General features: G+C 37.3%; 1 pseudogene; it reads left to right on the forward strand.

The window, feature by feature from the left end:
* The first annotated feature begins 1,690 nt into the window (after positions 1–1,690).
* The window catches only part of LOC114078023, a 6,825-nt pseudogene continuing 3,085 nt past the window's right edge, over positions 1,691–5,430 (forward strand).

Raw genomic sequence — 5,430 nt, forward strand, 5'->3', positions numbered from 1 at the left:
TTATACCTGGGAGTAACTTTATCCTTTTTGATTGCTTCTGTTGCAAATCAGTTTGAAATTATTTCTGAAAAGCTTTGTGAACCCTTTTTTGTTTGTACACCTGTTGGGAAGTCTGTTCTAGCGGAAAGAGTCTATCGTGATTTTCCTGTTTTCATCAATCACAAGAATACCATGGATGATCGAGTAGAATTGGGCATGGTCGATTTTGATGTCATTCTAGGTATGGACTGGCTCCATGTCTGTTATGAATCAATAGATTGCAGAACTCGAGTTATCAAGTTTCAAATTCCAAAAGAACCTGTCATAGAGTAGGCTAGTAGTTCAGCAGTGCCTAAGGGTCGTTTCATTTCGTACCTTAATGCGAGGAAGTTAGTTTCTAAGGGTTGTATCTATCGCTTAGTCCGAGTTAATGACTCAAGTGTTGAGGTACTTTCTCTTGAGTCAGTTCCTATAGTCATTGAGTTTCCTGAAGTCTAACCTGATGATCTACCCAGAGTCCCACTCGAAAGAGAGATAGAATTTGGCAAAGACATCATCCCAGATACTCATCCTATCTCTGTTCCGCCATATAGAATGGCACCAACAGAGTTAAACGATCTAAAAAAGCAATTGAAAGATTTTTTATATAAAGGTTCATTCGATCAAGTGTCTCACCTTAGGGCGCTCCGGTCTTGTTTGGTAGGAATAAGAATGGGTCCCTTATGATGTTTATAGACTACCGTCAGTAGAATAAGGTGACCATCAAGAATAAATATCCTCTTCCAAGGATAGATGATCTCTTTGATAAACTTTAGGGAGCTTCTTGATTTACCAAAATTGACCTCAGATAAGGCTATCATCAGTTCAAATTAAGGGAATGCGATATTCTAAATACATCTTTTAGAACAAGGTATTGGTATTATGAATTTTTTGTTATGTTATTTGGTTTGATAAATGAACCTGCAACGTTCATGGATCTTATGAACAGATTCTTCAAACCTTGTTTAGATCTGTTTGTCATCTTCTTCATTAATTAAATACTAATTTATAAAAGAAGTGAATAAGATCATGCTAGTCACCATTGAATTGTTCTTTAGACTTTGAGAGATTAAGAGCTATATGCCAATTTCTCCAAGTGTGAGTTTTGTCTTAAGTATGTGGCTCTCTTAGGCCAAATTGTTTATGGTGAAGGTATTAGATTTGACACTCACAAGATTGAAGCAGTTCTGAATTGGCAGAGACACACATCTTTAACGGATACTAGGAGCTTCTTGGGCTTTGCAAGATATTATAAGAGATTGTGGAAGGATTCTCATCTATCTCATCTCCTTTGACCAAGCTAACTTAGAAGACAGTCAAGTTTCAATGGTCTAAGGCTTGTGAGAAAAACATTCAAGAGTTGAAAAAATGGTTTCCTACCACTCCGATTTCAACCTTACCAGGGGGTACTCAAGGCTTTGTGGTGTATTGTGATGCATGGGGAGTTGGCTTGAGATTTGTGTTGATGCAGAATGACAAGGTTATAGCTTATGCCTCCCGACAGTTGAAGATTAATAAAAAGAATTATCCAACTCATGACTTAGAATTGGCTGCAGTAGTTTTCACTCTAAAGGGTTAGCGTCACGTCTTGTATGGTGTTCATGTGGACATATTCACTGACCACAAGAGCCTCCAATATGTGTTCACTCAAAAAGAGTTCAATCTCAGACAGATGAGGTGGTTGGAATTTCTCAAGGATTATGACATGAGTATTCTTCACCACCCAGCTAAGGCTAATGTGGTTGTTGATGCCTTAAGAAGGTTGTCCATGGGGAGTACTTCCTATGTCAAACAAAAGATTAGGGAGTTAGCTAGAGATGTGCACAAACTTGCATGTGTGGGAGTCACACTTATGGATTCTATAGAAGGAGGAATAGTGGTGACCTATGTGGCTGAATCATCATTAGTGTCAGAGGTGAAAGAGAATCAAGACGAAGATCCCATTTTTCTTGATTTAAAGGCAAGTGGACATAAGCAAAGAGTTTTGGCTTTTGAACAAGGGAGAGATGGTGTGCTCAAGTATCAAGACATATTGTGTGTACCTAAGGTGGATGAACTCGAACAGAGGATCTTAGGGGAGACTCACAGCTCCAGATATTCCATTCATCCGGGTTCCACCAAGATGTACCGCGACTTAAGAGACATACAATGGTGCGAAGGCATAAATAAAGATATTGTTGAGTTTGTTTCCAAACGCTCAAATTGTAAGCAAGTGAAAGTGGAGCACCAAAGGCCTGGAGGTTTAGCTAAGAATATAGAACTTCCGAAATGGAAGTGGGAGATTATTAATATGGACTTCTTCACAGGATTGCCAAGATATTAAAGGCAACATGATTCTATTTGGGTGATTGTCGAAAGAACGACAAAGTCAACCCACTTCTTGATGGTAAAGGCTACCTATTCGGACGAGGATTATGCTAAGTTGTACCTTCAAGAAGTGGTAAGACTTCATGGATTTCTAGTCTCCATTATTTCAGATAGAGGTGCACAATTTACTACACAATTCTAGAAATCTTTCAATAAAGATTTGGTTTCAAAGGTGAATTTGAGTACTGCTATTCATCCTTAGACAGATGGACAAGCAGAGCCTACTATCCAAACCTTAGAAGATATGTTGAGATCTTCTGTGAATGACTTCAAGGGAAAATGGGATGATCATATACCTCTCATTGAGTTCGCTTATAAGAACAATTACCACTCGAGCATCCAAATGGCACGATATGAAACTCTTTATGGTAGAAGATGCAGATATCCTATTAGGTGATTCGAAGTTTGCGAAGCAGGGTTGATAGGACCAAATCTAGCTCATCAAGCTATGAAGAAGGTGAAAGTGATCCAAGAAATATGAAAGACGGCACAAAGTCGCCAAAAGTCCTACATAGATGTTATGAGAAGGCCATTAGAGTTTGAGGTGGAAGACTGGGTGTATCTTAAGGTTTCACCCATAAATGGTCTTATGAGGTTTAGTAAGCAGGGAAGACTTAGTTCCCGGTATATTGGACCTTATAGAATCTTCAATAGAGTGGGTAATGTGTCTTATGAGGTGGAGCTACCTCAAGAATTAGTAGTAATACATCTGGTATTCCATATTTCTATGTAGAAGAAGTGCTTGGGTGATCCTTCATTGATAGTACCAACAAAGAATATTGGGATTGAGGATAGCCTATCCTATGAAAAAATTTCATTCAGATTTTTGATCATCAAGTTTGCAAGTTGAGTACAAAGGAAGTTGCTTCCGTCAATGTCCATTTGGCGGAACTGATTTGTTTAAGAAACGACTTGATAAGATGAGGAGGATATAAAGAACATATATCCACATCTCTTTGAATCCGAAGCTAATGTAGATCAAGGTACTAAATTCTCTTCTTACCACTTTATAAGGCTATGTATAAGCATGTTATTACTTGCTTTAATTTGTTGAGTGCTGAAATAATGTTACTACACTTAGCTTAATGAATGAATTCTCATTCGAGGTCGAATGTTCCCAAGGGCATATATTGTAATGTATCGTAACTCGAATTAACAAATAACACGCTAAGAAACAATGAATAATCATTTTTTGAAATAAGTAGGGAAATCTGAAAAAATTACAGCTTTCAAAAGTGAGTTTTCGTCATTTTCAAATGGTCATAACTTCAAGATCAGGAATATTTTGGATGATTTATTTATACGGTTGGAAAGCCCTTGGAAATATCTTTCCAACGCCACCGAGCTTGGACAAATCCAATTTCGTATGAGGGAGATATGCCTTTCGGAAGTTTGGTTGTTGGAATGAGGAAAGTCCAATCCGAATTTTAGTAAGGGCAAATTTGTGTTTCAACCCTAGTATTTCCTAATTCATTTTAAGGGTTACTTAGAGGGTAGAGACCAAGGCCCAAATAAGTTTTACAAAAATCAAGAACACTTAGGGCTTGGGAGAAAAGAGAAAAGAAGAGGAAGATCAACAATTGTCCAAGAAATGCCAAGATCGTTGCATGGATTTCGTCGGGGTGACCCCTATTGAGGTATGTGAGATCATTTGATGTTGGGTCCTTTCACCCACACTCCAATTTGATTCAATACAAAAAATTAGAGCTTATTTGAATGAAAATTTTGAAGTTCTTGATGAAAAGTTGTGAAGTTCGTATGGGTTGAATTGTAGTTGATCTCTAATAGGTTTGGCTCATGTTTCCAGAATTTTTTCGGGTCTAATCTATTGGGTAATGAGGTATTTTAGGGATCCTAAGTATTTAGGGGGATCCATGGAAGTTTAGGAGGTTTAGAGATGAAAAATAGAGAAGAAAAGTCGGAGGTCCCGTTAGATAGCCCTTCGGGCGCCGTGCCTGCCAAAGACCCTCTAGGTAGGCTCTGCCTGATAATCCATGGTGCACCTCGCCAGCCTGAGCTCCCCTTACTAGAGTCAATCTGACATGCCCTGGTGCCCTGCGCCTCTCATAGCGCCAAGACCCCTGGAGACCCCATTCTTTCCCTATCTTTTCGTACTATTCCTAAGTGATGTACCTTTCATTCATAGTTGATTCCAACATTATGGAGTACATATAAACATCATTAAATCATCCATATACATGAAATTATGATCTTTGAATCCATAATTCAATTCAAGGGAAGCTAATATCAAAGTCAAAGAAGTTAAGAGCAAAGTTTAAAAGTTAAGAAGCAAGTCAAATTGAGTTCATAAAGTTTTCAAAGAGTCTTAAACAATCATTTTAACTTTGATTTAAGGCTCAAGTTACAAGTCGAGCAAAGAGAAAATAGTTGACTTAAATTCTCAAAAGATGTAAGGGAACTAAGTATTCCCTAAATGTTAAAGTTTCAACATCGTAAAGAGCAAAAATTGAGTTCATTTCTCTAAAGTTATTAGGGGGACTAAGTATTACCCAAGGTTTGATAAATGTTTCACATTTATGTTAAAAAGGAAACTAAGAAGTTACAAAAGAGTTTTGAACTAAAGTGGGGAACACTGATTCCAAAATGAACTGTTAAAGCTAAATGGTTTAGTAAAGTATCTCAACCCAAAAGAAGGAAGTTTTATTAAAAGTATGAGATAAAGCATGTTTTGGGAGTAGTATTGAGAACTGAGGTGGGAATGAGCAATGTAAACCATGCAGTCATCATGGGTATTAACGTGCCATACTTTTTAGATGATCACGTAAGTTTAGCCAGTGAATCCACTAGGTTGAGGATGTTCTATGCGATGGCAAAGTATAGGACAGTTCTAGCAACATGGACAAAACGTTTTATCATCACTTAGGCTAATAGTGGTTTTTATCAGTTAGAGAAACTCTCACAGAAACTGTATTACTTTCATATATAATTAAAGTTGAGTTTATGATTGTTTCATGTGTAATGAACTAACAGTTTACACTGTTTTTACCAGTTATATATATATATATATATATATATATATATATA

The sequence above is a fragment of the Solanum pennellii genome, chromosome 7 (assembly GCF_001406875.1).
Source record: "Solanum pennellii chromosome 7, SPENNV200".
NCBI lineage: Eukaryota > Viridiplantae > Streptophyta > Magnoliopsida > Solanales > Solanaceae > Solanum > Solanum pennellii.